Source organism: Staurois parvus, unplaced genomic scaffold, assembly GCF_062004578.1.
Source record: "Staurois parvus isolate SC_StPar_1 unplaced genomic scaffold, SC_StPar_1.0 ptg000017l, whole genome shotgun sequence".
Taxonomy (NCBI): domain Eukaryota; kingdom Metazoa; phylum Chordata; class Amphibia; order Anura; family Ranidae; genus Staurois; species Staurois parvus.
The window spans coordinates 16,838,570-16,862,212 of record NW_028317813.1 but is presented as its reverse complement, the minus strand read 5'-3'; the positions used below and the strand labels follow the sequence as shown (position 1 = coordinate 16,862,212).

The window sequence follows — 23,643 nt, the reverse complement described above, 5'->3', positions numbered from 1 at the left end:
ATTCGTATACTTGGCGTATACTGTCCCAAAGGTTATTACCACTCAGTGCATTCCAAACTTTCAAAGAAGAATGCGTTCCAACAAAACAATAATATGAAAGTGCTCCATTGAAAACTGAACATGATGCTGCTGAAATCCACCACTGTGAACAATATGCACTCATAAGATCAGAAGACCTCAAAAAGAAGGAGGTCAGACAGCACATATTGTTTAGAACATCATGGCAGGATATCCTCTCTGAAGCACCATTAGTAATGTCTGCAACCAAAGTTCATCAAAGGTAAACAGATTAAAAAAAGCAAAATGAATGGTGTAGTATATAATATTATCACCAGAAAACTTTCAAGACGAGAGTCCAAGCAAACCAATGCAACAAGAGGAGGGTCCTGCAGTCAAAACTGAATGTGATGTTGCTGAACAAAAAAACACTGTACTTCACCTCCTGAAAACAATATGCACTCACCAGACCAAATAACATCAGGAAGCAAGAGGTCATTTAGGTGTCTATGTATAAAATGTTTGTTGCGTGGATGTGACAAACATCTGCTCATTTAGAATAAAAATCAGCATATTTTCTCTAATACATTAGTGGCCATAATGTGTTTTTGTTTCCAATCAGGAAAAAACATGCATAATGACTATGTAGGAACTACAAATATTAGAGAAAATATGGTGATTTTTGGTCTAAACCTGCAGATGTTTGTCACATTATACCTTAAGTGTTTAAATCCTAACTCCAGATTTGATGTAACTTTAAATAGTTAAAGCCAAACCAAGCTGGCCCAAACAAAATGCTTCCTTTCTAATTCCTGTAGTCGCTGTCTATGCTGTGTAAACTATAAGTAGCATTATCTACATACAGTATACAGTGCTATGTTTCAGCATCGGTAAAGGGATTTCCTGTCCCGTTCCTGGAACAAAACCTAAGTCAGAATGCATTAGTTTACATAGATGAGACAATCCATTTATCACTGGCAGGGATGAATAAAATGATCAGCTTTTATTTTTTCATGTAAAGCCTTTACCCCTAAAGGAAAAAAAACAGCTTTAACTGATTCTAAAGTATGAGCTGAGTTTGGCTTCAATTTGTTATTGTATTCAAATTTGCTAATACATTTAACACTGCTGTCTGCTGTGCCTCCTGTGCTCATTCCTCTGGAGTGGTGTCTCACTAATAAAGAAGGTGTGTCACTGGCTAGATCACCAGCTGAAAACAGAGGAGAAAAGCCAAAGAAATGAAAACTGATGCAGCCACCACATCTAAAGATTTGTAAGCTACAGTGTAAGACATTTTTAGTTTTGGGTTTAATATAGCTTTACACTAGATAATTGGTAGCAACCCACACTATATATATATATATATATATATATATACAGTCATGGCCGAAATTGTTGGCACCCTTGATATTTTTCCTGAAAATCAAGTATTTCACACAAAAAAGGTATTGCATTAACACATGTTTTGCTATACACATGTTTATTCCCTTTGTATGTATTGGAACAAATATAAAACAGAGGCAGAAAAGCAAATATGACATAATGTCACACAAAACCCCAAAAATGGGCTGGACAAAAGTATTGGCACCCTTAACTTAATATTTGGTTGCACACCCTTTGGAAAACATAACTGAAATCAGTCGCTTCCTATAACCATCAATAAGCTTCTGACACCTCTCACCCGGAATTTTGGACCACTCTTCCTTTGCAAACAGCTCCAGGTCTCTCTTATTGGAAGGACACCTTTTCCCAACAGCAATTTTAAGATCTCTCCACAGGTGTTCAATGGGATTTAGATCTGGGCTCATTGCTGGCCACTTCAGAACTCTCCAGCGCTTCTTTGCCATCCATTTCTGAGTGCTTTTTGACGTATGTTTGGGGTCATTGTCCTGCTGGAAGACCCAGGATCTTGGACGCAAACCCAGCTTTCTGACACTGGGCCCTACAGTGCGACCCAAAATCCTTTGGTAATCCTCAGATTTCATGATGCCTTGCACACAGTCAAGGCACCCAGTGCCAGAGGCAGCAAAACAACCCCAAAACATCATTGAACCTCCACCATATTTTACCGTAGGTACTGTGTTTTGTTCTTTGTAGGCCTCATTCCGTTTTCGGTAAACAGTAGAATGATGTGCTTTACCGAAAAGCTCTATCTTGGTCTCATCTGTCCACAAGACGTTTTCCCAGAAGGCTTTTGGCTTACTCAAGTACATTTTGGCAAACTGTAGTCTTGCTTTTTTATGTCTCTGTGTCAGCAGTGGGGTCCTCCTGGGTCTCCTGCCATAGCGTTTCATTTCATTTAAATGTCGACGGATAGTTCGCGCTGACACTGATGCTCCCTGAGCCTGCAGGACAGCTTGAATGTCTTTGGAACATGTTTGGGGCTGCTTATCCACCATCCGGACTATTCTGCGTTGCAATCTTTCATCAATTTTCCTCATCCGTCCACGACCAGGGAGATTAGCTACAGTGCCATGGGTTGCAAACTTCTTGATAATGTTGCGCACTGTGGACAAAGGCAAATCTAGTTCTCTGGAGATGGACTTGTAACCTTGAGATTGTTGATATTTTGCCACAATTTTGGTTCTCAGGTCCTCAGACAGTTCTCGTCTCCTCTTTCTGTTGTCCATGCTTAGTGTGGCACAGACAGACACACAATGCAAAGGTTAAGTGAACGTCTCTCCTTTTTATCTGCTTTCAGGTGTGATTTCTATATTGCCCACACCTGTTACTTGCCCCAGGTGAGTTTACAGGAGCATCACATGCTTGTAACATTCTTATTTATCCGCAGTTGTGAAAGGGTGCCAATACTTTTGTCCAGCCCATTTTTGGAGGTTTGTGTGACATTATGTCGAATTTGCTTTCTTTCCTCCCTTTTTTTGTTTTGTCCCAATACACACAAAGGGAATAAACATGTGTATAGCAAAACATGTGTTAATGCAATACGTTTCGTGAGAAATACATGATTTCCTGGAGAAATATCAAGGGTGCCAACAATTTCGGCCATGACTGTATATAGCGAAGTGGCTTTCTGGTTAGCCCATCTTCCATGCAGTAAATGGGTCATGGGTTTGATTCCCAACCATGGCGCCTCCTGCATGGAGTTTGCATGTTCTCCCTGTTCTTGTATGGGTTTTCTCCGGGTACACCGGTTTCCTTCCACACTCCAAAGACATGCTGGTAGGTTAATTGTCTCCTGTCCAAATTGTCCTAGTATCATCCCTGGCCATGTGGGATTTCCTGCATGGTAGGGTTGGGGAAAGACCTGGCAACCTACCCTGTAAAATAATTGCTAAGAGAATTCATGGAAAAAGTCACTTACGAGTGACGATCCATGCAATCACGAAGGGTCGGATACAACTGAATGGATATATATAAATTGACTTACGAGTGACAGTTCATGCAATCACCAAGGGTCGGATACAACTGAATGGATATATATATATATATATATATATGTGTGTATACTGTATATATCTGGTCATAGTCTCTGGGAAAAAGTGTGGGAAATCATTTAGAGGTTGGACGAATGGTTTGTAGTACAGCACTTTCAGCAATTAAATGTTTTTTCTGACTATAATAGCATTCATGTTCAGTCTAGTGTAAACTCCTATGTTCTCACTAACCTTTTGCAGTACACAAATCGGTAATCAAATATTTAATAATGCCAGTCTGCACATGCCCTGATAAAAAGCCAAGTGCGATAAAAACGCATTTGGCACAGGTTTTCAGCTTCCTTTTTCATACAGTTCTATGCAGAGGTGACACTAACAGCAAGGGTAACCTGCTAACTCCCAGGAAAACAGGATAACCAGGTATGTGGCTACTACACTATAACACATGGAGCATATACAGAGGATTGTTCTAGCTTATTTGTTATATTACACAGTAAAAGGTGTTATGTACCAACTTTTCTTTCACTTGGTTTTGTGCACTTTCATAGAAGAAAGAAGACAGCTTTTCTATGTACCTTCACTTCAGGTATTCACAGGAACGTGACTACTTTTAATGTACCAGAAAATCTTACAGTTTTAATACACTTGTGCTCAATTTTAGGTATTTTAAAATATTTACATGAATGATATGAGCATTGTATTAAAAGAGGAAGCAGACAAAATTCAATAAACTTGGTATACTGTGTATGCAGAAAACAATGTTAATATACCAATTTACCTACATGTTACTTAGAGTATACTGTAACATTCAAGTTCTATGCACATGGTATATTTTCTACAGGACACATGTCCACATTATCAATGCACATGGACATATTATCATAAAATTAAAGTGGCTGGAAAGGCTGAAGCTGTTTACCTTCATGTATTATATGCATGAAGGTAAGAAACCTTCTGTATACAGTATTCCTCCCCCCCAATATTTACCTGAGCCCCATCCTAATCCTACGATGTGCACCAGAGCCTCGACTCTCTGGGGACTCCCCCTCCTCTTTGGCTGAGACAGCAGAGGGAGCCATTGAATTGGCTTTCATTAGTGTCAATCACACCCAGTGAGCCAATGAGGAGAGAGAGGGGGCGGGACTGAGCCATGGCTTTGTGTGTGAATGGAAGCGAGCCTGCTTGGGTGCCCCATAGCAATCTGCTTGCTCTGGGGGCATTTGGCAGGTGGGAGGGACCAGGAGCGCTGACAGGGGACCCGAGAAGAGGAGGATTAGGGCTGATCTTTGCAAAAACACTGCACAGAGCATGTGGGTATGACATGTTTGTTTGTTTTTTTTAATAGTTGTCTTTCATATCACTTTAGGATAAGGGAAATAATTGACATGGACAATAGTCCACTTTTAACCAGATTCACAGAGTTTAAAGCTCTTGCACTTGGGACCCTGAGCCCATGCAATGGCGTTTCCTGCATCTTCACCCAAGCAGCCTTAGTGCTGTATACAGCCACCCATAGACATGAATGGCATGGCTGTACTCAAGGTATATGGCAGTTCATGTGTAAACATGAGTAAAGCTATTTTTTGGAAATGCTTGTATACTAAATGTCCCGCTTGGAAGATGTTCTGGGAAGCAGCTGAAAGTAAACAAAGGGGTGGAGATGTTGGATGATGCCATTACCTAAATATGGCTATGGTCATATTTGAAGAATGATGTCAGCTAGTGTCACTGGTTGCAGGGATGCCTGCAGCCACTGGCATACTAGTAAACCACAAGCCCTGTGTGTGCCGCTGTCACATTACTGTAATGACAGCTTCCAGCACATATGCCTAACATTGATTACTGACAACTATCTGTATGCCAGATCCATGTTGGTTTTAATCAGGGCTTTTTTTCTCAAAAAATAGGTGCAGGATCTCCCCCCTTCTGAATCACTTTTGTCTCCATCCCCTACCACCTCCAAGCACTATCACTTGGTTCCACCCCCCCCACCCACCTTCCAGTACCTCTCCTTTTAGAGATAACAGAGTCAAGTATCATTTGGTGGTGCTAAATAATTTGTATGAAATTTGTTAATGATAACAAAAAAAGCTGAAAAATGGATTCCCTGCAACCAGCAGCAATATAACCCCCCCCCTCGCCCCCCCACCCCAACAACAATAGATTCCTCCAGCAATAACGGGTCCCCAAAACAAAATACCCCCTCAGCAACAATAGACTCCCAGCAGCTACAACAGATCTCCCAGCAGCTAGTAACAATAGACCCCTCTCTCAACAGAAGATTCCTTCCAGCAACAATTGACCCCTATCAACAACAGACCCCACACCAGCAACAATAGACCTCCCCAGCAACAATATACCACCACAAAAAAATTTGACCCCCTTCAGTGACAATAGATCCACATGCAGCCAGCAACAATAGATCCTCCAGCACACCCCAGAACCCCTTGCCATTACAAATATTCAGTGCTAGAGATGCCAGAACTGTGTTCTGCTGCACTTTGATTGACAATTGCGCGGTCATGCAACATTGTACCCATATGAAATTTTGATCATTTTTTTCTCACAAATAGAGCTTTCTTTTGGTGGTATTTAATCGCCGCTGGGCGCTTTACTTTTTGCGCTATAAATAAAAAAATTGCAAAAAATTTGAAAAAAAAAAAAAGTGTATTTGTTTCTTTTATAAAATTTTTCAAACAGGTATTTTTTCTCCTTCACTGATGTGCGTTGATGAGGCAGCACTGATGGGCACTGATAGGCGGCACTGATGGGCACTGATGGGCAGCACTAAAGGGCACTGATAGGCAGTACTAATGAGGTGGCATGGATAGGCGGCACTGATAGACAGCACTAATTAGGGGTCACGGATAGGCGGCACTGATATGCAGCACTGATAGGCGGCAATGATAGGTGACACTGATTATGGGTACTGATAGACGGCACTGACTGGCATCACTGCTGGGCACTGACTGGCGGCACTGACTGGCACAACCCCTGGGCACTGACTGGTGGCACTGACTGGCAGCACTGCTGGGCTGCACTGGTGGGTGGCACTGGTGGGCAGCACTGGTGGGTGGGCACAGGTGGGTGGCACTGGTGGGCACAGGTGGGTGGCACTGGTGGGCACAGGTGGGTGGCACTGCTGGGCACATGTAGGTGGCACTTCTGGGCACAGGTAGGTGGCACTGCAGAGTGGCACAGGTGGGTGCACTGCTGGGCACAGGTGGGGGCACTGCTGGGCACAGGTGGGTGCACTGCTGGGCACGGGTGGGCGGAGCTAGTGGGCGCACTGCTGGGCGGAACTTGCGGGTGTCACTGCTGGGCACCGATCATCAGGGCACTGATCATCAGTGCCCTGATGATCGGTGTCGATCCCCGCTCTGACAACTGCCGGTTCTCGGCAGTACTTTCCTCACGATCTGACAGTGTGAGGAAAGTGCAGCCGAGAACCGGCACTTGCATTTCCCTGTGATCAGCGTGTCATTGGACACCGCTGATCACGTGGTAAAAGGCCGCTGTGATTGGCCTTTTACCACATCACGTGATCAGCTGTGTCCGTAGGACACAGCGATTACGGAGATCGCCGGGTGCGCGCCCCCTGGGGCGCGCAGGAGAGCGCGTTCTGGGAGGACGTCATATGACGTCCACCCAGAACTGGCCGGCCGCGGTGAAGCCGTCATTCGGCTATGCGCGGTCGGCAAGAGGTTAACTGACAATTGTGCGGTCATGTAATGCTGCACCCAAATGAAATTTATGTCCTTTTTTTCCCCACGAATTGAGCTTTATTTCAGTGGTATTTGATCGCCTTTGCGTTTTTTATTTTCTGTGCTATAAGCAAAAAAAGACCTGCAATTTTGAGAAAAAAACTATATTTTGGACTTTTTGCTATTAAACATGTCCAGTAAAAAACTTTAAAAAATCAAATTCCATCATAAATTCAGGCCAAAATGTATTCTGCTAAAGAAAATCCCAATATGTGTAAATTAATTGGTTTACATGAAAGTCATAGCGTTTACACATATACATGGCGGTATAGATAATGGGATTTTTTTTCTACTAGTAATGGTGGCGATCAGAGATTTTAGCGGGACTGCGGCAGACATTCTGACATTGGGGGGGAACTAACTTGGTGTCACCAATGACACCCCAATGACACCAATACAGTGATCAGTGCTAAAACAAAGCACTGACACTGTACTAATGGCACTGGGCAGGAAGGGGTTAATGTGAGGGGTGATCAAAGGGGTAACTGTGTGCTGGGAGTGCTTTACTAGGGGGTGTGTTCTTCATTGTGCACAGCAATCCAGAGCAGTGTGCTCGAGCTGGCAGAGTGGAAGACTGTTTGTAAACAAAACAATCTTCCTCCCCGTCGGAGATGGCAGGTAATTACTGGCCGGGACCTAGTGATTGACATCCGCTGGTGCGCGCCCCCTTCCCGGAAATGCAAAATCACGTATATATACGTGATTCTGCACACAGGTGCCACCCTGTAGCAGTATATCTGCTATAGGGTGGTCCTTAAGCTGTTAAATCCAAATCATCAATTAATGCCGATACATGCTATATTACATTGTGTTCATATTTACTCAACCACAGAGCATTCCTTTTCTGTATTCTGAAAAAATCCTGGTTGATTCTGCTGTTCTGTTATCCTCCTTGTCTGTGTCCCTGCTGCAACCTGAGACTGTATAAATCATCTGTTGATCTCTACTGAGTATGCTCCAGTTCCTTTTCCCTTATAGGCTGTTCATTTACTCCTTTTTCTTATCAGTGCAGCCCTTGTGACCATAGTGTCTCATCCAAAAATCCAATGGATTCCTCCATCCATGTTTAACAACAACAGATGGAAGAATTACTCACTGTGGCTATTGTGTTTTGATAACTAGTCCCGTTGGCTTTCAAGCAGCTGTATCTGAGGGAATGCACCTGCTTTTTGGCAGCTCCTTTTATTTTACAAACAAGGTGACTTACAGGACCACCCACTGAGCAGATTTCATCTAGTCCTGAGTAAAAAAGTGTATGGCCACCTTTACTCCCCCTTTCAAGCCTGTAGGTTCCCAGTCATTAATCAGTATTATTAACATACCTAAAATCATCCAAAAAAAATCCTTATAACATTCGTAACTTTTTTTGTATTTATTTTTTAGTATATATTTTCTTCAAGCATCAGTTAAAATGTTCTTGTTCATTAGAAACTGGAGACTACTTGTTTCACAGACCTGTACACATTTGTATTAAATGAAATGGGAACTTTCAGAACACATGTGGTTCAGCCCAATCTCTGGTGAGTATTTCCCAGCATTTGAGGTCTGTTTTTCAATGTGATTAGGATCGCTACCCTAAGCGCTACATTGAAGTGTGTTGACCCCTGGGGGTCCCAGCATGGAGGTAAGCATGCATGCTAGCAGGTGGTGGATTCATTTGTTGGAGTGATCACCGGATGTTGTCACCGACTGAATGAACACAGAGTTGTTTGGACTGTGCACATTAATATTGTTTTTTGGTCACATTGTCGTTTCTTCACTATTTTTTGGCACATGGGGTTTCTACGTCATGTGATTCAAGACGTTCTAGTACCTTGGTTTTTTAGTTATTCACTTCACTCTTCACTTGAGCTCATTCCATTTTTTTTTGTTCACTATTCCCCTGATGATTTCTCATTCTATTTGTCACTACATGTATTATTTTATTATTTTCACCTCATTGGTTTTTATTCACAAGATTGAGGTATAGTTCATGATCCACTCTTTTATTTGTTCACATATTCTATTTATTTTACTTATTTATATTGAGTTGGGGTAGCGCAGCACCATCCCCCTTGTTCAGTTTTTCAATGTTGTCTTTCAATATTCACATACAGTAACTTCAGCCCACGATTCATACATTTTTGTAACTGAATCTTATATGAAAAATTTGCAAATCCTGAGTGAAAGTTGCATGAATCATAGATAAAAGCTTGTTATGAACAGACCTTATGGTGTCTAAACTATAAACTTTAGTTGGATATGAACTATATGGCCTACCTGACATCACACATCCTTTTATTCAAAGTCTTCCCAGTTGGCCAGTACACCTCTCATGCATGTTCCTCAGAGACTCTTCTTATTTTAACAGAGGGCCTGTCCTAAGATTGGCCTACCTTTAAAATGAATGGAATTTGCAGCGCATACATGCACTCACCGGCTACACTGTTCTGGACAGCCCAGACAGTTAATGTCACATGCAGGGGCGAACTGACAACTCATAGGGCCCCCGGGCAATAGGAAATCATGGGGCCCCTGTGTCCTTGTCCACACTCAAACCACACCCAAAAAAGCCTATGAAAGATACCACGGGCATCTCATGGGGCCCCTACTGACCCCGGGCCCTCGGGCAGTGCCCGAGTGGCTAAATGGTCAGTCTGCCCCTGGTCACATGGGCCAGTCAATTTAAAGCGGAACTAATATTCCACTGTCACAAATTGTGAGCAGAGATATACAGTGCATGTCTTTTCTGCAATAAAGGGAATACTGGGCATATAGGAAAACCAGCAATGGCTGCGAGTGCTGATCAGAGTATCCAGGCAGGGGGGGGGGGGCATCTCCCTATCAGAACACAATAGCTCAGCGTGGAGATCGCTGCACTATGTGTTAGTATGGAGATATGTACGGTGTCTTTTTTATTCCGCCCTCTGGATTGAAGGAAAAGACCTTCCTGTGTGTACCCAGAATTAAGCTGTCCACAGATGCATCAAACTTCAGCCGGTTCAGCAGGGACTGGACACATTTTGATCCATCTATGGTCATTCCTGCTTGACAGGGTACAGAATGTTGGAATACTTTCATGCGATCAGCAGCTGCAGTCAATAGGCTGCGGTTCTAATTAGTGTACTCTTACTGTGGAGGAATCACTGCTGTCAGATTACAATAGCATTGAGTAGATGGGGGAATCTGTTTGTTCTGAAGGGGGGATGGGGTAATTTGTCATCTGAAGTTTGAAGAAGGCTTTAAATTCCATACATCTATAAGTGATGTTTATGTTATGGGTTGGTAATTTTGGTTTGAATTATTCCATAATTTCTTATATCTCTCAAGAACTCCAACGGTATGATATTTTGCCTCTACAATCCCAAAAAAAGAGTTTCACGCCCCATACTGTATCCTTCATACTGTTAATGCTGAAATTTAATTTATTTTTCCTTCTTGTTAAACACACAATTTACATTTTCTGTTTTTGTTAAAGCGGAGTTCCACCCAAAAGTGTAAGCTCCACTTTTCTGCCTCCCCCTCCGCTGTAACATTTGGCACCTTTAAGGGGGGGGGAGCAGGTACCTGGACAGGTATCTGCTCCCAATTCCAGCTTAGGTTAGCACGGCCAACTGAGCCATAGGTTCAGCACCCCTGCATCCCTTCACTTTGTGAATGGGTTTCAGTCCTTTAGGACCTTGAAAGTGTCCCAGAGGACTGCAACCCATTCACAAAGCGCAGCAGCATGCACTGCAGGAAACCGGCGGTGAAGCCATAAGGCTTCACTGCCAGTTTCCCTTAGTCAAGATGGCAGTGCCAACACCCGACAGCCGATTGAAGAATGATTGCATGGATAGGTAAGTGCCCTATTATTAAAAGTCAACAGCCACAGTATTTGTAGCTGCTGACTTTTAATTTTTTTTTTTGGAGGTGGCAGGGGCCACCTTTAAGTAACTTTAAACCCTGCGATGTCATCACTAGTTGCCTGTGCTTCTCTATACAGCCTATTTCAACCAGGGTGACCAGGCACATTGGGGTGCCTTCAGGTTTCTTCAGGAGTTCCCTTGCAACATGCCTTAGTTACACAAAGCTGCAGGAACTTACTGTGCACCATTACAACCTTCTAGCAGCCAGTGTCTTAACAACTAATTATGTCAACAGTTGATAAGAAGGACTTTGAACGCCTACAAAGCATGTTTGTTTGCCCCTCCTCTGCCACTGTATCAGCACTGGGGTCACATTACCTGAGTGAGGGAGAGAAACTACTGCTGGCCATAGACGGGTCGTTTATCAGCCGAATTTTCATCCGCAAGAAAAATCAGCTGATATTCACGCCGTTAGTGAGGCAATGCCGTTGGCTGTTTTTCGTGGATCTTCTCATTTCTTTTTATCGGTCATGCTGGAAAATCCACAAAAAACGGCCGTTTTTCGTAGACATTGGTGGCAGCATCGGTGACAGCAATGACCGATTTTTCGTTTATCGGCCAACATGTAGCCAGCCTAAGGGAGAAGAGAAACTTTGGAATACTAGTCTGTACCAATGTGCAAAGAGTATTTGCTTTGTAAACACACAACAGTAAAATCAGTCTGTATATGCAGTCAAGTATGCTTGTCATACTCACTTTGGAACCTAAGGGGTTATTCTTCTGCATTGTGTAAAAAGGCTGTTTGATCCTGGCTTATCCTATCTTCCCTTTCTTCCTTTGTTCCCGACTCATCTCCTGATAACACAGAGTCTTTGGAGTCACTCTGCACATGCTCAGCTTAGTGTGTACGTGCTATGGAGTTTTTTTTCCCTTTGGGAGAGTGCATGTGATCAGCACAGGGCCAATCAGCACTGTCCAGTCAGAGGGTCAGGGGTTATGCAGCCTCATACCGTAGTCATAGGAGAATTAAAACTTTTCTTACAAGCTTTAACCAGTGCTCTGCTGGACACTGATAGAAGTCACAAGACTGCTCCAACTGCTGATGAGAAAAGGTATTTAGCAGTTTATATTTACTAATATAATTGCATTTCTATGTTCTGTGTACTGTGGGAGACTAGATATAGTGAATGCAGGGTCCTGGGTTTAGTAACACTAAACTCATGTTGAGTAATTATAAATCTGATGTGATCACGTGGATGCATGTAAAAAATGTATTTACACAGCAGTTTGTGATAAAGGGCATGCAAGGCCATGAAGAGATAAGGAGAGGGAATATTATAATAGTTTTTTTGATAGTTAACCTTTCCTTCTCTTATAAGTGTATAGCCATGGGGTAAAGCATTGCAAGTTTCATATTACCAACTTAATCATTAACACCACTAACCTGATCAAATCCACGTTTAAAATGCTGCAAAGAGGAGTCCTGTCCTGTCCATTACTGTGCATGTAGAGCTTTTTGTTTCAGGACTTTGGAACATGCCACATGGTAGGTAAGGAAGGGAAGAGGCCTCCTCCAATATTACCACCTTATGACAGGACAGCATTGAGCCTTAGACCTCTCTGTTTCTTAGTCCCATATAGGAGTATCCGCTAGCTATTCCCTTGTGGAGATGAGTGTAGCCTTCAATTGATATACCGTATTTTTCGCTCCATAAGACGCACCTGACCATAAGACGCACCTAGGTTTTAGAGGCAGAAAACAGGAAAAAAAAATTCTGAACTAATGGACTGCAGACATAGTACAGGAGATGACCAGAGACTGCGGACACAGTACAGGAGATGACCAGAGACTGCGGACACAGTTCAGGGAATGACCAGAGACTGCGGCCACAGTACAGGAGATGACCAGAGACTGCAGACACAGTACAGCGGATGACCAGAGACTGCGGACACAGTACAGGAGATGACCAGAGACTGCGGACACGGTACAGGAGATGACCAGAGACTGCGGACACAGTACAGGGGATGACCAGAGACTGCGGACACAGTACAGGGGATGACCAGAGACTGCGGACACAGTACAGGAGATGACCAGAGACTGCGGACACAGTACAGGAGATGACCAGAGACTGCGGACACAGTACAGGGGATGACCAGAGACTGCGGACACAGTACAGGAGATGACCAGAGACTGCGGACACAGTACAGGAGATGACCAGAGACTGCGGACACAGTACAGGAGATGACCAGAGACTGCGGACACAGTACAGGAGATGACCAGAGACTGCGGACACAGTACAGCGGATGACCAGAGACTGCGGACACAGTACAGGGGATGACCAGAGACTGCGGACACAGTGCAGGAGATGACCAGAGACTGCGGACACAGTACAGGAGATGACCAGAGACTGCGGACACGGTGCAGGGGATAACCAGAGACTGCGGACACAGTACAGGGATGACCAGAGACTGCGGACACAGTACAGGGATGATCAGAGACTGCGGACACAGTACAGGGATGACCAGAGACTGCAGACTGCACAGGGATGACCAGAGACCGCGGACAGCACAGGGATGACCAGAGACTGCGGACAGCACAGGGCCGCGGAGTTGTTCTTTCATCTTACCTGTTCCTCTATCCAGCCGCGTGCTGTCTTCCCGGCTTCTGTAATGGCGCTCGGCATGACAGCCGGGTGCCCAATGCGCATGAGCGAGAAGCACTTGCGCTTTGTGATTGGTCCGGCGGCTTCTGGGATCTGTCATGTGTCCCAGGTGCCGCCTTACCATTCACAAAAAGCACCGCTTCCTGCGCATGCGCACTTGGCACCCGGCTGTCATGCCCACACTACAGAAGCCGGGAAGACCGCGCCGCTGGATAGAGGAACGGGTAAGATGAAAGAACAACTCCACGGAAGTGGGAGCGGGTATCTGTCAAATTCAGGTACCCGCTCCCCCCCCCTCCCCAAAGGTCAGCAGTCATCTCTATAAGGTCCCGCTGTAGAGCTGAGCGGCCGGCCCGGTATTCTGACACGGCGGCAGTGGAAATACCGGACCGGCCGCTCCATATTCGCTCCATAAGACGCACTGACATTTTCCCCCCTTTTTTGGGGCGAAAAAAGTGCATCTTATGGTGCGAAAAATACGGTAATCAATATGAGTCATAAACCAATTGTGATCACAAATTGAGATCAGTGGAATTGCATACATGTCTTGTTTCTCTTTCACTGCTGGTACTGATGAACCAGAGTTATCTATGAAACCCTTTGACTACAAACTGCTGTCTGTAAAATGGGACACTTAGTATAGTGCACTATATTGAGCATCATATACGATTCTTTTAACCACTAGGGGTCCGCCCGCAGTACATTTACTGCTACAAGGCGGCTCCTGTGCGCAGGATCATGTATATAAACATGATTAGCGCTCCCACTGTTTTCGCAGGCCGGGGGGCGTGCGCGTCCTCGCCGACACGCGGGTGTCACGATCCAATCCCCGAGGGTTCAATCATTCGACTTAGGCCAGTGATGTCTGGCCTAAGTCGGATGATCAGTGCTTGTCCTATCCTGTCCTGTGTTGACAATTTCACAGGACAGGCTATGACGTCAATCTTCTTTGCTTGGGCACATTCCATCCCAGAGAGAGAAGAAAGAACACAAAACGTGAGTAAAAGCATTACACTTACAGTTTAGAACACCCTAGGTCACATTTAACCCCCTGATTACCCACCAAGTTAACCCCCTTCACATATTTTTTACAGATCACAGTATTAGTGTCACTGGCAACTTCCGATAGCGTTAGCGCCCCTCCCAGATAGCGTCAGTTTGTCTGCTAGTACACCAGTAATCACATTTAACCTCTTGATCCCCCCCCCCCTCCATTTAACCCCTTCACTACGCTGTCATCAGTGTCATTAGTACAGTGCACAGATATTTTTGCTGATCACTGTATTAGTGTCGCTGGCGACTTCAAATAGCGTAAGCGCCCCTCCAAGATAGCGTCGGTTTGCCCGTTAGTACACCAGTAATCACATTTAACCCCTTGATCGCCTCCCCCCATTTAACCCCTTCACTGTCCTGTCACCAGTGTCATTAGTACAGTGTACAGATTTTTTGCTGATCACTGTATTAGTGTCACCAGCGACTTCAGATAGCCTTAGTGTCAGTTAGCGCCCCTCCCAGATAGCATCAGATTGCCTGCTAGTACACCAGTAATCACATTTAACCCCTTGATTGCCAGGAACACACTCACTTACACAATAAACCTCCATTGCTAGTATAGTGTCTGAATGGATCAATATTTTTGATCAGATCAGCACTATATCAGTGTTCACATTAGTATAGCATCCCCAAAAATGCAGCATTAGCGGGATCAGCCCCGGCACCTGCCAGCACCTGCGTTTAGCCCCTACATTTACCCCCCCCCCTTCTTCCCCAGCAAGTGCAGTGTCAGTAGATCACTGTCACTTGGTACATTGTATACAAAACCGCAGTGTTCACAGAATCAGTCCTGATCTCTGTTAGCACTTGCCGGTAAATTTTTTTGTAGCGGTTCAAGCAGTCCCTGACAGCCAAGCGCTCTTTTTCCCATGAGTCGTACTAGGTACCCATAAATTTAATGGCCAAAATGTCCAACCAAAGGTACACTAGTGAAGAAGCCTACAGGATTCTGAGCATGTCAGGTGAGAGCGAAGGGGAAGACTCACTGACAGAATCAGGCTCAGAATGTGAACTTGTAGACATCAGTGGCACCCTGACAGTTAGTTCAGATGACAGAGAAGAGGTCCCTGCTAAGATCAGGTGTACCTGACCCCATTTCCAGGTTAATGAGATGTTACAAACGCATGATGATGCTCATATGCAGCAGAGTGCCAATACTAGTGCTGCTCTACCTTTTGGTGAACTGGCGAGCACCAGTGGCCTAGTACATCCTGGTCCTTTTCATACCAGTACTGCAGTATCACTTGGTGACGTGGCGAGTCCATAAGTGCAGTACAAGCTGGTGTGGTGGTGAGCACAAATATTGTCCCGCAGTCAACAAGAATTCACACACAGGCCTGTAGAGCCCATAGTGTCCTTCTGGACGTGCTTGCAAATCTCGATTGGCAGCCCACAAATTCTGCAGCACCCGTACTACCCCCATTCACTTCCCAAGCCAGAATTCAGGTAGAAACAGCAAATTTAAATACTCCCCTTGATTTTTTGGAGCTGTTTTTCACAGAAGATATGTATGCATTGATTGTGGATCAAAGCAATTTATATGCACAACAGTTTATCGCCACCAACCCAAATTCAAACCTTGCCAGACCATTTGCATGGAAACCCATTACAGTTTCCGAATTTAAAGTTTTTTGGGGCCTAAACCTAAACATGGGCATTACTAAAAAAAGTCAATTGCAGTTGTATTGGTCCACAGATCCAAATTCATCATATGCTCATGTTCTCTGCTGCCATGGCCAGGCATAGATATGAGAATATAATGCATTTTATGCATTTCAGCGACAACACACTCAGTCGTCCTCGGGGTGACCCTGAATTTGACCGGCTCCACAAAATTCGTCCCCTTGTAAATCACCTTAACCAGAAATTTGCAGATATATATACTCCGAAGCAGAAAATCTGCATTGATGAGTCCCTTTAAACATGTGTACAATTGTGGAAATGGCGCATGTGGCACTGTGCGACCTAATTGCCGAGGCTTCCCCCAAAGGCTTGTAAAAACCCGTCTTAGAAAGGGGGAAAAAGCTTGCTTGAGAAATGAGGAATTGCTTGCAGTGAAGTTGTCGGGGATCGCCGCGGCGCTGGTCTCGGTGCAGGCGCAGTGCACCGCCCTCTGCAGGGACATGGGCACTAGGGCCAGGCCGACCGCGGCGATCGAGCTCGCGCATGCGCAGTAGAGGCCGCGGGTGCACGCCTGGCACCAATGACAGCGCAGGGCGGGATATTTAAATGGCCCTGAGCTGTCATTCAGTGCCTTCTGGTCTTATCCTGTATCCTGTATTGCGAACCTGTTTCTTGTAAGTTGCTGACCCGGATTGTGCCTGACCCTGCTGTATTCTCCTGCCCAGACCCTTGCTTTGCCTGACCTCTCTCCTGGATGCCCCCTATTGGATCTGACCTGCTGTTGCTGACCTGGCGTGTGACCCGACTATTCTCTGCCCGCTGCTTTGTACCGCACCGTCCCCATAGTTACCAACCCGGCCTGCCTGACTTTGCACTTGCTCAGCCATCCATCCATCCCTCTCAACGGGGTCTCCAGACCTCCTCATATCAGGCTCTCTCCCGTGGAAGCCCCTGGCGAATACCCCTACCACTGACGGGTATCCTCAGTAGTCACGACCTGGTCCCGGGGTACACCAAGTCCATCCCCACCATCAGGGGCCCTGGTGAACAAGTACTTTGGTGTCGCTGGGCGGTCCCTTACAGAAGTGGAAAGACAAATGGGATGTTTGCATCCTGTCTTCCATTCACGCAGATATGGTCATCCAAATTACCACAGCAGCTGGTGTTGTTGAGAAGCCCCTCTGTGTCCACGATTATAACCTTATCATGGGAGGGGTGGACTTCAACGACCAGATGATGAATCAATACTTAGTTTGTGTCTGTTTATTTCAATTGACTCTGTATAATGCTTTTGTGCTTTACAAAGCAACTGGATGTAGTAGATCCTTCCTAAAATTCCAGGAAGAGATCATCACGGCCCTTTTGTATCCAGAAGGTGCTGTGGCCCAAACCCCCAACCCAGATGCAGTTAGCAGGCTGCATGAGAGACATTTTCCCGATGCCATTCCTGATACCCCAACCCAAAGGAACCCCCAAAAAAAGATGTTGTGTCTGTAGCAAACATGGAATTAGACGTGACAACCACTTTTTTTGTCCCTCCTGTCCTGGCCAACCTGGCCTCTGCATCAAGGACTGCTTCCATCACTACCATACACTAGTGGAGTATTAGTATAGGGTACAGCACAGGACAGTTCAGGGCACATATTTACACAGGGTCTCAAAAGATGTTAGGTAGTCAGGAAACTGGCTATCGCATTTGGAGAGACCCTGCAATCTGTTTATAAAAGTTAAAGTTTAAAAAATAAATAAATAAATATAAAGTACAAATTCCAAACAAAATTAAAAACTTTAAAAATCAAAAATTGTTGTAGTTTTTTTGTAGTTGTCGTTGTTGTTACTGTTCTGCTGTTAAACTTTTACTGTTTTATTGTTACTGTTTTATTGTTAACCATTGCTGTTTTCTTTGCAGGAATGCTTTCAGCTTCAGCACCGACCTGTTTATTCTGACAGCAACAAGAACTTGCTCTCAGAATAAACATAAGTAGGTGTGGCCAGCACTGTTGGATGAGATTTTTCATCCGCAGTTAACAAAGAGCTTATATGCCAAAGCATGGGGGCCTGGGTTGGCCAGTAGGTGGATGGCCCCTATGCTTCGGCATATATATTTTATAATATTTGTTGGCACTTTTCATGTGTACTCACCATTAGAAGTGGGTGGATGCAGGGAGGTATATTCTAATGGTGGGCATACCACACACTTTTTCTGTCAGACATTTCTTCTTCTTTTTTCATTCAGCCCACAGGCTGCATAACAAAATTAGAACATATCATATACACCCAACAAGGACCAGCAACGTACTGGTACGTCACTGGACTTTGAGTGGTTATACCAGGATGATGCCTGCAGCTGCAGGCAGCATCCTGGTATTGTTTTTTTCAGCCAGCGATCGGCGTTCATATAAAAGCAATCCTAGTAGCTAATTAGCTGCAGGATGGCTTTTAAAAGCAGCTGGAAAAGATGCCCCCCTCCCCCGCTGCCTTCCACAGCCTTCTTGGGCAGTCCCGTGCCTCAGGGGAACCTGAGAAGGCAGTCAGTGTATCTGCCAGCTGACCATAGAGCTGATTGGAGACCAGAATGCTGCCAGTCATCTTTATAGTCTAAGAAACCAGAAGCTACGATCATTTCATCACTTCAGTTTTGCAGGATATAAACAGCGCCATTTGTAAATTGGGAAAGCATCTGATCACACCGATCTTGGTGAGATTAGATAATGTAAGGGCAGAGGAGATATCTAGAGTCTGATAGACCCCAGATTTCTCAAAAAAGAATATATGACAATGCCCATTGAAGTTATAGGGGATATTTGAATTCCCTGTGATAGCATTAAATGTGATAAAAAAAAAATGAAAGGTACAGTGTACAAATAATTAAAAAATCAAAATAACTTCGCCCCCCATGCGCGCGCACACCTGAGTGCTTAAGAGTTGACCGTGTGCCAGTATGTAAACTGGTTGCACCATGTATGTGAAGTATCGCCACAAATGTCAGATCAAGGGCAGTAATTCTAGCACTAGACCTCTTCTGTAAATCTAAAATGGTAGCTTGTAAAGGCTTTTAAAGTGTTGCCTATGGATATTAAAATGTATGCAGTGATTATGGATTTCATGGCTTTAAACCTGAAATGAACAACCTTGCAGACGAGAGCTCCAAATTATATATTTATTGATAATACAATTGTATGAGAGCACCCATGCCCTGCCCATCAGATGCTCTGATTAGATATGTTACAGTCCATACTTTTATAGGGTTGTTTATGGCTTGTTGCCCAACTTTATGCTTATCAGTTACACTCCAGAATATTTGCCATTTACACTTCGGGATATCTTATCGAGACATTTTATCAAACATTCATCATTACTCGGCAGTTTTTGACAACTTACATAAACGTACATAAAATATCTTTTATAAGCCTTTGGTAGCAGCAGAAGCCATTTTAACTCCAGAAGCCATCTTAGCTGCTAATGGAGTATAATACATTCACTAGCAATAATAGTCATGTCTAATACAATAAACAATAATATATGTATTAATTAATTTAAACACTCTTATTTCAATATAATATATTACTATGATGTAGGATATAGTAAGGATCACCTTTATCCCTATACATTATTCCTTCCTTTTGATCCTTATTAATCATACATCTCACTCCCTCGTACTTATATGTAGAAAGGAGGTTTCACTTCTTTATTTTCAGTATTCTTAACTTCTTATCACACATTAGTTCTTAACAATACAAACAAATAAGAGACATGTAGTCCAGCTGATCCACACATGACCATCAGAAAAAGCTACAGAGAACATCAGGGTTCCCTACATTCTTCCTCTGACCACCTGTCAATCACTAGACCCATCTCCCTTTATCATTCACTGGGTATGAAACCCAGTAGCTTGACACTCAGATGCGGTGAGCCCTGTAATACTTCACTTGTCTCTTACAGGTATGGCTCTCTACCTTCTGCGTCCTTTTGCCGCTTGGCTCTTCTTCAGTGGATGTTACAAAGACTTCTTTACTTACTTGCCTATAGATGGACAACATTCCTTCCCTGTCCTTTACCGGGACATGTAGGTAGGCTAGACCCACCTGTATGTCGGAGGAATGCCTCCAACCGGGGCAGGTACACAACAGAAAGATGCTGTCCTTATGCAATCACACCAGCAAGCACTCATCTTTATTTGCATTTTCACTCTCAAATTGCAAAGCTTCCACACGCTAGCTAAAAGAATATCTCAAAATTTTTATTTTCTTATAGGTCACCCCTCCTTTCTCAGGCACATGATCAATACCTTATACAATTCCTGTAGGATGTCATTACCCACGCTGTTCAGGTGTACTCTGTCAAACCCGAACAGACGTCGGTCCTGTTCACCTCCCATGGCAAGCATCCTGTCCTCCAATCATATTCATTGCTCTGACACACTCCCCAATAAATATATGAGCTTTCTCAATTCGAACTTTCCTCCACATGGGTCTGATAATAATCAATGACATTACTATGTGGGCTTCAGAGAACCTCCTCCTTAGCCAATACATATCCTCCATCATTCTCCTCTCAAGTCCCCACACTGGAGCTCGGCCATCTTTTAAATCATTACTCCCCAGGTGAATAATCACAGCATAGGGGTGTGGTTGGTGTTGGGGTACTGCTCCATTAATGAGATCACGTAATCCTCCCCATCGTAACCCTGGCCTCCCCTCCCACTTTATTTTAACTCCTTCCTGTTCACACCACAAATTTTCTTGGCCTACCCAAAGAGCCCTAGAATATGCCCTATTAATAGTCTTTTCATTTTCTTGTGGTCTTGGTCTCTGGGGCCATGGATTAAGGTTCTGGCTCCATCCACCGCTAGTTGCTGGTAGATTAGTTAACGCACATTGCCTCCATTCCATATACATCTGGTGAGGCGCTGTGATTAGAGGTCCTTGGGCACCATCAGCCTGAGGATGTTCGATCTCCATTTCATTATATTCAGAGTTGGTTCCTTCCCTTCTCATATTAGGGGATACTGGTGTCAGAACAGGTGGTTCAATGAGTGTACTGATTGGCTGGTCAGGGCCTGGCTCATAGACGGGTGACAACTTAGGCATCTCAGTTTCTTCTATGCCGCTGTCCATTATTCCTTTGAATGGGAGCAACAAACAAATCTGAGTTTTTCTGCAATTCTTCTGCAATTTTTCTGCAACTCTTCTGCTGCAGCCAAGTTTTGTCAACCATATAGGTGCAACATTCCTGTTTTATGGCTACACACAATCCTCCTTGTGATGCAAAAAGAATGTCTAGACCCATATGGTTGGCAATTACCTGTCTTTTCATTTCTATTAATTCTTCTGCCTCATCCTTTAGTGCTGCTAAAACATTACCCAGCATAATATTTGTACATTTGCATAACTATTTATTCTAGTTACCATCTCCTGTCCTCACCCTGTCCAGGATGGAGCATAGGTCCATGCCTTAAATGCATCCCCAAATACTGATATGTTATATTTTTGTGCAATGTTAGTCATAGCGTCTGAAGCAGCTTCTATAGAATAGACCTTACTTTCTGTAGATCTCTTCTGTCTATGTCCTTTTTGTACCTTTAACAAATCAGACATATTCACTGGTCTTGTGGCATAAATCAGTTCTGCTATGACACAGGTACCATTAGCTTTTAGGGGCAAACTTTTCCTTGCCTTCCGTCCACACACAAAATTATATGGGTTATGTAGGACTCTTGCCCCAACGTTTTTCAATTCCGACATCACCAGTTCCTTTAAGGATCTATTATATTTGTTTACATCAGTGTCTATATATGTTTCATTGCACTCGTCTGGTAAATCCAAAGCCTTTAATGACTGCTTCAAGGTTTTATTAAAACAATTGGAGCAATCATTCTCACACCGACACATAGTCTGATTCAATATACAATAACACCCGTTTAGTACAACTTGGACCTCACCTGGCTCTTGATAATAATCTGTGATACCTACCCTTATTGTTCCATTTAAAGTGATACCTATCCCTTTTCCTGATATACCCTGGATTAGAAGATCTTCTTCCTTGACAGCCTTCCCTTGCTGTGTATTTAATAAGCTATTTGTAGACAAATTTACTAACAAAGCATGATATAAATCAGAACTTGTCACTGCCATAGCAATTATGGGCTTGTGACGTACACTAGGGGGAATCATAGTACATATCCAACAGTCTGAGAGAATAAATTGGTTAGAGATCACCTCCTGCATTTGGATCATCCTATTCAGAAAGGTTTGGCTCTCCACATTCATTAGGCCTAGGACTAGTATCACCAGGACACCCTGCCATGCTCTCATCTTCCTCCTCCACAGATGACTTTATTCTGAAACTAAAAGGGACACAATTAAATAAATATTTTGCCTAAGCACTGCCTGCCAAGATCAGGGTCCCCTTCCAAGGCCTCATCCCTTAAGCTAGCCTGATTACTCAGGTACCACAGCCTTATGCACGTGTTTGCAGTAGGATGCATGCACCCAAACCTCCTTCCCCTCAAGCTTTACAGCTGTTGAGGTCACCAGTACCACTTGATGGGGTCCTGTCCACTTGGGCTCAAGGCCTCACCTCTGGTGCTTTTTAAGCATCACCCAGTCACCTGGTTGCAACTTATGTGTCCCTTCAAGATCATCTGGATCTGGAAGTGAGGCATAGATTTTATTATGCAACTGATTGAGGTGTCTCTGTAATCCTATTACATACTCTGTGAGTGTACCATAGGATTTGTTTGATGCCTGTGGGTAATGCAAACCTGTCTTTGGCACTGATCCAAAAAGTATCTCATAAGGAGATAACTTTCCCCTCTGTTTAGGAGTAGTTCTGAGGGAGAACAATGCAATTGGTAATACTTGTAACCAATTCAATCCTCTCTCAGCTTTAATTTTTCCCAGCTTTGCTTTTAACAACCCATTATATTTTTCTATTTTACCACTTGCAGCGGGGTTGTATGGTGTATGCAAGCATTGTTCAATGTTAAAAGCTGTCAGTATTTCCTTCATTACCTGACCTGTGAAGTGTTTCCCTCTGTCACTCTCTATTGTCTCTGGGATTCCATACCTACATACTACGTCCTGTATGAGTTTCTTGGCTGTTGCTGTTGCTGTGGCTTTTCCTACTGGGAAAGCTCCCAACCATCCTGAAAAAAAATCTACAACTGTTAAACAAAATTCATACATTCCTACCTTTGGCAGCTGTATGTAATCTATCTGTACCCTTTGAAATGGGTATAAAGGTCTTGGGATATGACCAGACGGTGTCTGTACCTTTTTCCCTGGATTGAACTGTGCACAAATTAAACATGCTTGACAAA

At 44.0% G+C, this 23,643-nt stretch overlaps 1 protein-coding gene across 1 annotated transcript in view; it reads left to right on the top strand.

The window, feature by feature from the left end:
- Window positions 1-3,741: 3,741 nt before the first annotated feature.
- LOC149473370 (retinol dehydrogenase 16-like) overlaps window positions 3,742-23,643 on the top strand; it is a 65,255-nt gene continuing 45,353 nt past the window's right edge. Inside the window, exon 1 of the mRNA XM_089680883.1 lies at window positions 3,742-3,812. The gene's annotated coding sequence lies outside the window, so the exon portion shown is untranslated. The remainder of the gene's footprint in view (window positions 3,813-23,643) is intronic.